This window comes from Heptranchias perlo, unplaced genomic scaffold (genome assembly GCF_035084215.1).
Source record: "Heptranchias perlo isolate sHepPer1 unplaced genomic scaffold, sHepPer1.hap1 HAP1_SCAFFOLD_43, whole genome shotgun sequence".
In the NCBI taxonomy this organism is placed as follows: Eukaryota; Metazoa; Chordata; class Chondrichthyes; order Hexanchiformes; family Hexanchidae; genus Heptranchias; species Heptranchias perlo.
This window is the reverse complement of record NW_027139442.1, coordinates 7,397,946-7,410,893: the sequence shown is the minus strand read 5'-3', so window position 1 is coordinate 7,410,893 and position 12,948 is coordinate 7,397,946. Positions and strand designations below refer to the sequence as shown.

The following is a 12,948-nucleotide window of genomic DNA, read 5'->3' as shown; positions in this document are numbered from 1 at the left end:
GTCAGATAGCCTTTTCTTTCTCCAATACCTTTATCACTAACAAACAAAAGTGTTCAAAGGAACAATGATCATAGTATCATAATGTGTAGATTAGCTATCGAAAAGGACAAGGATCACTGTACAGTAAAAATACTTAACTGTAGGTGGGCCAATTTCCACTGGGTTCAGAACAGATCTGGCCCGGGTAATTGGAATCAAAGATTGGCAAGCAAAACTGTAATCGAACAATGGGTAGCCTTTTAAGAGAAGATAGGTCGGGTACAGTCTAGGTACATTGCTACGATGGGAAAGGGAGGGCAACCAAAGCCAGAGCTCCCTGGTTGGAGAAAGAGACAGAGAGTAAGATGAAGCAGATAAAACGGGCGTCTGACAAATGTCAGATTGATAATATAAGTGATAACCTGGCTAAATATAGAAAGTTCAGAGGGGAAATTAAAAAGGAAATAAGAGGGGCAAAGAGAGAGATTGAGAGTAGAATGGTCACTAAAGGGAATCCAAAAGTCTTCTATAGGCATATAAATACATGGACTGCAGGGGTTCAAGAAGGCGGATCACCACCACCTTCTCAAAGGAAATTAGGGATGGGCAATAAATGCCGGCCTCGCCAGCGACGCCCACATCCCATGAATGAATAATAACAAAATAAACGAGTATTAGGGGGAGGGGTGGACCAATTAGGGACCAAAAAGGAGGTCTACTAATGGAGGCAGAGGGCATGGCTGAGAAACTAAATGAATGTTTTGCATCTGTAATACCAAGGAAGAAGATGCTGCTGAAGTCACAGTAAAAGAGGAGGAAGTTAAATACTGGATGGGCTAAAAAATTATAAAGGGGAGGTACTAGAAAGGCTGGCTGTACCTAAAGTAGAGAAGTCACCCGATCCGGATGGGATGCACCCTCGGTTGCTGAGTGAAGTAAGGGTGGAAGTTTCGGAGGCACTGGCCACAATATTCCAATCATACTTAGATACGGGGGTGGTGCCAGAGGACTAAAGAATGCAAATGTTACACCCTTGTTCAAAAAAGTGTGTAAGGATAAACCCAGCAACTACGGGCCAGTCAGTTTAACCTTGGTGGTGTTGAAAGTATTAGAGGGTGATGGGAGTCTGGAGCTCGATGACTGAAAGGGTGGTCGAGGCAAAAACCATCAACTCATTTAAAAAGTACCTGAATGTACACCTGAAGTGCCACAAGCTACAGCTACGGACCAAGTGCTGGAGGGTGGGGTTAGGCTGGCTGGCACATTTTCTGCAGGTGCGGGCACGATGGGACGAATAGCCTCCTTCTGTGCCGTACATTTTCTATGATTCTATGATTCTAAGCTGGTGTTATTCTCCTTGGGGCAGAGAAGGTTGAGAGGAGATTTGATAGCGGTGTTCAAATTCATGAGGGGTCTAGACAGAGTAGATAGAGAGAAACCGTTCACATTGGCGGAAGGGTCAAGAAGCAGAGGACACAGATTTAAGGTGATTTGCAAAAGGACCAAAGGTGACATGAGGAAAAACTTTCTCACACAGCGAGTGGTTAGGATCTGGAATGTACTACCTGAGAGGCTAGTGGAGGCGGATTGAATCATGGCTTTCAAAAAGGAAATTGGATAAGTACTTGAAGGAAAAATAAATTGCAGGCTACAGTGAAAGGAATGTGGAGTGGGATCAGCTGGATTGCTCATGCAGTGCGCTGGCACGGGCTCCACGGGCCGAATGGCCTACTTCTGTGCTGTAACCATTCTATGATTCTATTATTCCATGATTCGAAGCATTTTTAAAATATTATTTAATGTTCCTAAGATTTGTCTCCCTGATTTTTCCTCGCAGTATGTCCAGGACATTAGTCTTTAATTCCTAGCGCCTCCGGGACAGTCCTGAAGAGAGGCAGAGAGAGGGATAGCGAGACAATGAGAGAGAAACAGAGAGAGAGGAAGAGAGAGAGAGTCAGGCAGAGAGAAGGATACAGGGAGATCGCCAGACAGGCACAGAGAAAGACTGAGAGAAAGAGAAAATAGAGCGAAAGAGAGACAGGGTTGGATAGACAGAGAGAGTCACAGAGAGAAAAAGACAGAGACAGGGACACATGGATAGAGAAACAGAGAGAGACACAGAGAGAGCGAGATAGAGAAAGAGGCACACAGGAATAGAGAGACAGAGAGAGACCCAGAGAGAGAAAGACAGAGAAAGAGAGAGAGAGAGAGAAACACACACACACAGATGGAAAGGGAAAGAGAGACAGAGAGACAGAGAGGCATTTCATATCTGCTCCATCACCAAGACCGTCCAATTCCTCTTCCATAACATCACCTTCCTCCGCCACTGCCTCAGCTCAGCAGCTGCTGAAACCCTCATCCATTGTCACGTCCAGATTCACTATTCCAATGCTCTCCTGGTCGGCCTCCCATCATCCAACCTCTGTAAACTCGAGCTCATCCGAAACTCCTGCTGCCAGTATCCTAACTCGCAGTACGTCCCGTTCATCCATCACACGGTCCAACAGCATTCTTTTTGCCAATAGTTTTATTATTTATGAACAAAAATGTTAAAAGCAATTTTTAATCATTTTTTAACGTTACTTTTATTTTTCTCCTGGAGTTTTGCTCGCAGCAGTGTCCGGAAGGTTAATCTTTCATTCCTGGAGCTATCGGGACAGTCCTGGAGGGCTGGGAATGTTAGAGTGGGGAAGGATGCGATCGGGGGCAGCAAGAATTAAATGAAAGAGAGGGACAGACAGAGAGGCAGAGAGAGAGAGAAAGAGAGAAGAAGACAGAGAGAGAGCAAGACAGAGAGAGAGACTGAAAGATGGAGAGACCGAGACAGAGAGAGAGAGACAAAGAGGGAGAGAGAGACAGAGAGAGGCAGAGAAAGAAGGAGAGAAAGAGAGACAGATACAGAGAGAGAGACACAGGGAGATAGACAGAGAGATAGAGCAGCAGAGAGAGCCAGAGCGAGAGAGAGACTGAGATATAGACACTCTGAAAGAGAAAGCAGTCCTGATGTTGAGTGCATTTCCGATTTATTACCAGCAGTGTGAACAGTATGTGCATTCATAAACGTACGTTTGACCAGCAGAAAGCTTCATTAAGTGACCTTCACAACTATCAATCTAAATATCCATTTCATGGAATCTAACAATTTAGGATCAATTTGGCCCAAGTTAACATCTGACCTGATTTTGAGTTGGGGTGAGTATAAAGTAAGAAAGACTCGCATTTATGCAATCCCTTTAACGAACTCAAGATATCCCAAAGCGATTTACAGCCAATGAAGTACTTATGAAATGTTGTCACTGTTGTAGCGGAGGGAAGACAGATGTAAAACACAGATGATCTGTTCTTTTTCACATTGCTGTTTGTGGGATCTTGCCAAATTGCGCACAGCAAGATCCCACAAACATCAATGTGATAATGACCAGATCGTCTGTGTTTTAGTAATGTTGTTTGTGGGGTAAATATAGACCAGGACATCGGGGAGAACTCCCCTGTTCTTCTTCAATATAGTTCCAAGGAATCTTTTAGGTCCACCTGAGAGAGCAGACGCAGCCTCAGTTTATCGTCTCATCTGAGGACGGAACCTCTGACAATGCAGCACTCCCTCAGTTCCTCACTACGTGTGTCAGCCTAGATTTTGTACGCAAGTCTCTGGAGTGGGATTATTAACCCACAATTTACTAATTCAGAGGCGAGAGTGCTGCCCACTGAGCCACGGCTGACAATGTGACCTGTGTGTGGTTTTAATTGAATGTGAAAGCATTCGCAGTTTGCGCCCTGCAACACCCGGTTTGCCCAAATGTGAAAAGAGCCGTAAAATATTTCCTTAGTTTTAAGTTTTATTTTTTTAAAAGGTGCACCTACAGAAAGAAATAACTGTTAATTCAGAATCTATTTTGGGCCCTGATATGAAATTTTATTGGAATTCACCCTTTCAGACATATGGGGAAGCTTTGGAGCGAACTGATTTGAATTTGATATTTTAATTCCCTATTCATTTGTGGCACAGTTCAGGTCAATTCCAGCCCAATGTCAGTACAAGGGACGCGTGTCTCCTGACTGTACAGTCCGTGTGTGTGTCAGTGTCACTGGTCCCAAAACGTAACAAAGGAGTCGACCTCATCCATGCCTTTGTCACCTCCAGATTCCGCTTTTCCAATGCTCTCCTGGTCGGCCTCCCATCTTCCACCCTCCGAAACTCCAACTCATCCGAAACTCCTGCTGCCCGTAACGTAACTCGCAACAAGTCCCGTTCACCCATCACCCGGTCAAACAGCCTCAGTAAAAAGACAAGTGGTCAAAGTATTTTTGACGTTCCAGTGATTTTTCTCCAGGTTTTTTGCTCACAGTAGTGACCAGGAGCTTAATCCTTCATTCCTCGAGCCCCCGCGGCAGACCTTGACGGCTCGGAATCCTAGAGAGAGGAAGAAGGCGATTGGGTGCAGCAAGAATTAAATTAAGGAGAGGGACAGTAAGAAAGACTGAGAAAGTGAGACAGAGAGCGACAGACATAGAGAGAGAGAGAGAGAGAAACTGAGATAAAGAGAGACCGAGAGAGAGACAGAGAGGGATAAGGAGAGACAGAGAGAGACACACACACAGAAAGAGAGAGAGACAGAGGGTAAGACAAAAAGACAGAGAGAGAGAGAGAGATCAATTGAGTGATAGAGACAGGAAGAGAGACAGAGAGAGACCCACACACAGAGATAGAGAGAGAAAGACAGAGAGACATATAACCGTTCCTTCACCAGGACCGCTTACATTCACCTCCATAACATTTGCCCAGTAAACCTTTAACGAAGGTCAGGGATTGGTGTATTTGCCCATTCAACTTGTGTTCGGTTTGTGGATCTTGCTACGAGATGTGATTTAACATTTGGTGAGGTTGTTGATCCAGTGAAATTCTGCACCTGTGGGCTGACAGTTGTTTAATTAGATATTGTCACGTTTCATTGTAACATTCGGATACTGAATGTACTGGGGGCAACCATGTTTTGATCTACAAAAGCCCACAGTTCTTGGTGTTAGTTTTTAGTTTTCGTGCAATATTGAAGGAGCTGTCTCCACTGTGCTGTATCCACAGACATGCTGGAATAAAAGAGCACATATCTACCTTTGATTGTACCGAGTTTGTTGAATCTCTCTCACTAAAGGAGAGGCTTTCTTTTAATTGGAAGAAGCCTACTGTATTCAGCTTACTACAAGTATTTACAAGTATTCTTCAAAATAGAAGACTGACACACTTGATAACATTTACCTGGAAAGCCATCAGAGAATCAGCACAGACAAGGTATCAGCGCCTTTATGCAGTAAATTATTAGGTGAATCAGCATAGATCAGGGATCAGGGGATTTACCCAGGAAACTGTCTGGTGAATCAGCGCAGACCAAGGATCAGGGCCTTTACCCAGTAAACTATCAGGTGAATCAGCACAAATCAGGAATCAGGGCATTTACCCAGTAAACTATCAGGTGAATCAGCACGCACCAGGGATCAGGGCCTTTACCCAGTGAACTATGAGTGAATCAGCACAAACCAGAAATGAAGGCCTTTACCCCGTAAATCATTGGGTGAATCAGCACAGGACAGGGATCAGTGCCTTTACCCTCCAAACGATCAGGGAATCACCACAGACAGGGATCAGGGCCTTGACTCAGTAAACTATGAGTAAAACAGCATAAACCAGGGATCAGGGCCTTTACCCACTAAACTATCAGGTGAATCAGCACACACCAGAGATCAGGGTCGTTTCCCAGTAAACTATGAGTAAATCAGCGCAGACCAGGGATCAGGCCCTTTCAAATTTCCGTTAAAAATCATTTGCATAATCACAAACGTATGATCTTCAATTAACCAGCGTAATCGGGCATTGTAATAGAACGACATCGTTTCTTCTAATTCCTTTCCATTAAAAGGTATTCCTTGATGTATTTAGGAGTGGTAATCTGGTGCAGTTTTATTGGTGCAGCTGAAAATGAGGTTTATCACCAACAATAGCATTTTTAATAATAATTTCCAATCCTCCACCTGTGAGTAACCTGTTTTTAATCACTGAATATGATTTAAACAACTACATTGAACCATTTACTTGTTTCATAGAATTATACAGCACGGATAGAGGCCCTTCGGCCCATCGTGTCCGCGCCGGCCATCAAGCCCTGTCGACTCTAATCCCACATTCCAGCATTTGGTCCGTAGCCTTGTATAGAGTCATAGTGTGTTTCATTGATATACACGAGTCAATTTCTTATTTTTTGATGTGAAGAACATTTTAAAACGTGCCCACTGATGCCTGAGTGCCGAAGAAAACGAGACAATTTGAAGAGCTTCCCGAACCAGCGCAATCAGCGGAATCTCGCAATGTCGACCTGGGGACCTGATCAGTTCTGTGGGCAAGCCCTGATCCGGGACAATTGATTGTTCAACGAGCATAAAAGATGACTGAAAATACCAACCTAAGTGGTTTTGGGTGCAACTCACTGAAGTTTAAAATCCCCCCCATCTTTTCCCTGGTTTGGCCAATTCCGCCCGGATTGAACTGATATCACTGGTGTAAACAAATGAAAACTCGACCTCCATATTTTAACTTCTCCTTTTCAATCTACCCTCAAAAACCCTCTCTACCACATTATTTCTCTCTGTGTCTGTATCTGTCCCAATGTCTCTGTTTCCCTCTGTCTCTCTGTCTCATTCTCTCTCTGTCTCTCTCTCTCTATCACCCTCTTTCACTTTCACTCATTCCATCTGCTTCTGACAAGGTGTCTTGAATCAAAATTGTGAAGCTCTGGAACAAACTGAATTGAAGTTGATATTTTAGTCCCATGTTCATTTGTGGCACAGCTCAGTTCAAATGAACATCAAAGTGTGTACACGGGACACGTGTCTCCTGACTGGACATTGTGTGTATGTGTGTGTGTGTGTGTGTGTGTCGCAGTGTCACTGCTCTCATAACGTAAAAAGGGGTCCCCCCCCAAATCCTGTCTCCCGCTCTCCCTGTGCCCTATGTGTCTCAGGCACTCATTGCCCAATAACGTAACGCAGGGATCCTCCTCACAGCCTGTCTCACCTTTTCCGTTTGTGCCATGTTTCTCAGACTCTCCTGGTCCAATAACCTAACCCAGAGGTCCACTCGCAACCTGTCACCCCCTCCCCATGTGCCCCTTGTGTCTCAGTGTTTCCTGGTCCCATAACGTAACCCTGTCGTTTGTCTGCCTGTGTGTCTGTCCATCTCTGAAATTTTGTCTCTCCATTTCTGTAGAGTGCACCCATTCTGATCAGACACTCAGCAGTGACTATAGTTGCCAGGTTTGCACATTTTGCAGTAGATACAGGGCGGCCATGTATTTGAGGGCCAGCTGAGCTCTTTAGTGTCGCCTTTTTGAGCAACAATCCATGTGTCATCTGCAGAACAAGCCCTGCCACAATAGGTCAGATTATTTACAAAACATAATATCAGAATCAGGTTTAAGATCATTTGAGGTGTCGGTTCTGCTAATATAAAATTAACTTTCCGTCCATTGGGAAATGTGGGCACAGAATATGAAATGGGATTTAGTTCTTGTGCTTGAAAACCTTCAGCTCTTTCTATAATTTTACTAATTTAACAATTAGAATCAGTGGGTATTTCACCGCGTTCTTCAGCTCCACTCTGAATTTAGTGTGGGTCAGAACATAAATACACGTGTTTGTGCAGGAACTGAGGAGTTGCAGCATTCCTGCAGTGGATTCCGTGATATAAAGAGGGTCAGTGGGGGAGTAATAATAATAACTGTTTGTAATTCGCTGATAGATATAAAATACAACCTGTGTCATCCATAACAATATAAAACAGCCCGATATACTGAAGAGTAAAATGATGGATTTCTTTCGGTTCTCCATCTCTGGATCCTTGTGATTCTCTCCATTGCTTCTGCCCCGGAGTCCTCTGCGGACTCGACTGGACACTAAAATACGTCTGACCGTCAGAACATTGAGCAGCAAAATCAGAAAGACCGGGACACAAGGGGTTAAAATGAGGTGAATCATGTCAAATGCGACCCATGCGGTAGAAGTATTGAAGCTCGGTTTACTCACACAAAACCAGGGAACATTATCAATAATATATTTAGGTTCAATTATGAAGTACCAGGGGAGACTCTCCAAACAGCTCAGCACACTCACTGTTCCCAGAACCACAGCCGCCGTTTTCTCGGTGCAATATTTTGTTTTCAGCTTCTCACAACAAATGGCCACAAATCGATCAAAGGTGAAAGCGACTGTGAGCCAGACAGAAACCACCGTGGTTGCAAAAACGAGGAAGGTAACGAGACTACACACGGGAGTAATATCCAGGAATGAAATTGGGAAATAAATCACACGAATCCGCCTCAATATCGGATCAGGGATAACAACTACGAGATCGGCCAATGCCATTCCTACCATGTAGCGAGTGATACATTTGGAGAGTCCGAACTTTCCTCTCGACAGGATCACAATTGCCACCAAGTTAACTGTAAGAGAGAGAAAAGGGAGCAGAGAAATTACTAATCAGACCTGGAGCCAAAGCAGCAGTTTCAGAGGATCTGGGGTGAAATTTCCAGCTTTGTTGCTGCATCAAACGGTTGAAAATGATTCATTGACCTGGGCAGCGCTTTCGGGCAGAAAGATGTTTTTAAACACAATGATCAATAATGAATTGGGAAAACGATACAGAAAGTTAATAAAGTGAGCACGTGACCCAGTGGAAGGTCTGAGTGTGGGCGCAGTGATGGTGGGGAAGGAGAAGGGGCTTTACTGAGCGGGAATGCAGCGAATTAAAGATGGGTTTGGGCTCCAGACGGACGGGGAAGAGGGCGAAGTGTCGAGAATGTGAGAGGACAGGGGTAGGTGCAGCTGATTTGTTGCTCTGGGTTAAGATAGCCGACAGGGACTGGCACTGAACGGGGAAAGGCAGCTGGAGATCGAGCAATTGAGTGAAATTGGGAGGGGAACAATGAAAAGGACATGTGGGAGCTGGAGGGGAGTCAGGAACGTGTGGTTTGGGAAAGCGGATATACGGAGGCAACGGGTGAGGAGACAGAGGATTCAATGCAGGGGGAGGAGAGGCTGGAATTCATAGGGAGAGACTGCAGCAGAATGTTAGAGGGAATCTAATCTATAGGCTCCACTAACACAATCCAATCAATAAATTCAACCATTGAATTCTGTCCTTATTGGTGTCAGGGAACTACTCGTTGGGTAGATGTTGCTTTCAATAAGTTAACTTTGCATATTCGATTAAAATTAAATTAAAATGTATTCACTAAATCAGCCTCGTTTTTTATTGGATTAAGCTGACACATAGCTTTTAGAATGCAGTATCTTAATAGGTCATAACGGTCAAGAAATGACTGAGTCTATTCTTTAAATATATTTCAATTATGTTTATTTATTCAGTCAGTGAATTATTGAAAGGAACATTGATCTAAACAGATTGAGGACCTGAAAGCGATAAACACACCAGGAGAGAGTACAATAAAACTCTCACAATCTGAAATTATCCTAATAAAACCTTCAAGTTACAATTCTGCTTCATAATTGTACTGGGAGTTTCAGCAGCTCATTCCGATTAATTGTTCACTCCGCTGCTGCTTTCTCTCGGTCTCTCCCCACCCCCCCCCCCCCCCCCCCCCCGCCCCCGTATCTCTCTGTCTCTCTGCTCTCTTTCTCAATGCCAGTTTTCACATCCGATTCAATCCTAACATCTTGAGCCTGCATTCTGTTCACCAGCCCCGTGTTCGAACGATTCTATTCTCCGTGGCAGTTTATTAAATGGTGAAGCCTCTGTGAATAGTTTAATGTTGCTACAGATCATCCAAGTCTCCACCTGTTCACCGACACTGTTCACTTCACCTACAATGCATAGAATAAACAGAACCGAATGCAGCTTCCAGACACATCTCACAATAATTGAAATTCATTCTCCTGCAATTATAAAGTACAGCTTTAGATGGCGGCATTGACCAATTAAAAAAACGCCAAAATCACATCTGCTGCTGATAATCTACAAATAAATGGAATGGCTCCTGATTCCAACAGAAAAAGTGCAAACTAACAGAACAAAACCTCAAAATATTGCATTTTACAGTCAATTCATCCACAGTCAATCAGAGAAGGATATTTGAAAGAATCAGCAGCAAACTTTGTTCATTAGCCAGACATCTGAAGCCGCGACAGATACACACACAATGAAATAATCTTTTACAACAGTGATAACCAATAAATACATGAAAATCCCAGTTAAACTGAGCCATTTTATTGTGGAGGGAGGACATTGCGCTGTCTCTTAGTAACAATGAAACAGTGAACTGTCTCATTAACAATCACTGAAAACTCATTGATGAAACAATATTCCAGGACTGGTTAGTTCCACACCATGAAACTGCTTACAGCTCCTGATGGTCTGATACTAGCTCTTAGACCAGACACCTGACTCCAGTACTTTCAGTGCATAGAATAATCTGATAACAATGCCAGAGTTGGATTACAAAGTACATTACAGATATAATGAAGCTCCTCCTAGAGCACATGTTTAAATGTTAAGAACATACCATTATTCAACAATATTTTCAGTACAGAGAATAACCCAGTAACAATGCTAGGGTTGAATTATAACGGATAAAATGCAGCTGCTACAAGACGAAAAGAGCAGAGACAGGACATTCCATCGACTGATCGAATACAAGAACTGCCGGCTGTGTAAAGCATGATGGGAGAAATAAAATACCATGTACAGCAGCACAGTTAACATCGACTTACCCGAAACTCCAACGGCTGCAAGAACAGGATAATAAATGTGTTTTATCTGACGAATTACTGAATAATGCATTTCTGCGAGAAGCCGTGACTTATTTTGGCTTGAAAACCACAGCTCTGGAAGGCACTATGAGGTGATTCATTCCAACAATCCCTGATTTATACAGGGGATAAATCTCCACTGACACGGTTATACACCTGATTATTGCTATTAATTACAGTCATTTGAACAACCACATTACATCAGCAGCTTTGACTCCGATGTAAATAATGACGTGGATATATCACAAACATCCCAAAGTTCAGAAAACCACCTGAATCAGATCTATCTCAGGAATAAAGTTACAAGCTGTGCTCATACACGACTGATCCAACAATAATGAGCGGCTTCATTTACAATTTTCATATAATTGTATTGACCATGTTCACTCTTGCCGATTTATACCGATTTCACCGCCTGCACACTGATTCCAGGAACACAAACAGACCCGTTTCGCTCTTTTCCTGCAGTTTCCCAGTTAAAATATGGACTTTGAACATCTGTGTAGGGTATTTCTAACACGATTATGGTACAGTGGAGTTTTATTATGTTTCTCAGAAGGTTCAGCACTATGCGTGCTTAAGCAATAGTTAGTAAATACAGAACTAGAGTTATATCACCCGTCCTGTGTCGAGAGTGTGCTTACTTCGCACAGGACTCATGACGGTCATCCCCCCAGTGGTCTCTTCCGCTAATATCGTTGTCCTTCCCCGTCGAGGCTTCCTCTGTCTACGGTTGGGGTCTTCATTTCCCTCGAGACAAGGTTCCCTTTCTACCCTCTCTGAGGCTTTCCTGTTCTCCAAGACAAGGCTCCCTGTCGGTCCCTGTTTCGTTGGCCTCTGACCATTTTGGATCCAGACACTTCCTTCCTTAAGGATGCCTACTTTCGATCCAGGGTCAACGGTTACTCACGTCTGTGTCCTCTATAACCTGACACTCGCAAGGGTTGTCTCTTTCATGCCACTTTTGAGGGTGAGCCTATTATTGGCAGAGGGGTTTACACAATTGGGGTCTCTCAAAAGGGCGAGATGGCCAATAGAGCGTCGAGTATCCTTCTCTCTTTCTCGGATGGACAGGGGGTGATGGAGTTGCCACTCCTACCACCATGCCATGCCCCTTGAATTGACCAATCACCAGTTACCACCATTCCCTCGGGACTGGACCCTCACTTTATCTGGTGGTGTTTTTCTAAAAGCCAATTTTAGCACCGTCTGTTATCTTCCACTCCTGTCTGGGCCCCAGGCTTGGAAATCTAAGTCTCCATTGTTTCATATGGAACGTTAGGTTCCAGCCTCGTGGACATGTCTGCGTAGCTATGGTGACAGGTTATGTGCCGTGCTGGCGATTTCATACTTTTTACAAAGCTTGGCAGATTCTAAGTTGTGTGGTTAATTACTATATACTTGCTTATTTAATATAAAAGTGAAAATTGCGTTCATACAAGGACAGAAGAAGGTACATGTCCCAAAAATAGGTTGTACAATGAGTCCAAGTACACGTATGATTACGGCAATACATTGGTTAACAATCATCAAATATAAATTTAATTAATACAAAAAGTACATTGCCAAAACGATATATTTGATACAGATTTCGCAGGTGACAGTATAATCTTACAAAAGGACAGTTAAAGGGCAGGTTGAGAATTACAGCCGAGAAATGACTGTGGGTGATATTTGGGGTCGGACACTGAACGCGCTTCATTGCCATTTCTCTCTCCATTGTATTACTGCAGATGTTTCCGCGTTTTTACTAAATTTGATTCATGGCTCCAATAAAACTGGTCCCGTGTAACCCCGAGCAGAGCTCATGACCCGATTTGACCTCCATCACAAAGACCCCGTGCTTCCCTCACCCGCCTTCATTCCTTCCTCAGCCTATTGCCATTGAAACTTTCATCAATGCCTCTGTCCCCTCCAGACTCCATTCCTCCAGTTCACTCCTGGCCGACCACCCATCCTCCACCTTCCGACCCGCACCAGGACCTTCTCGGCCTCAATGACTCTCACTGGCTCCCAGTTCCCCATCGCCTTATATTTAAACTTATCATTCTTGGGTTTAAATACCATAGACCCGCCCCCACCCCCCGCATCCCACTGCCCCCTCCCCCCAGCTCCACACATAAAATGATCGAATCTAGAGCACAGAGTACGCAG

General features: G+C 43.9%; 2 pseudogenes; one reads left to right on the top strand and one right to left on the bottom strand.

Moving 5' to 3' along the window:
- Positions 1 to 12,948, top strand: part of LOC137312413 (zinc finger protein 271-like) — a 206,046-nt pseudogene that overhangs the window by 72,827 nt on the left and 120,271 nt on the right.
- On the bottom strand, positions 7,531 to 10,825 carry LOC137312467 (probable G-protein coupled receptor 139; annotated as a pseudogene).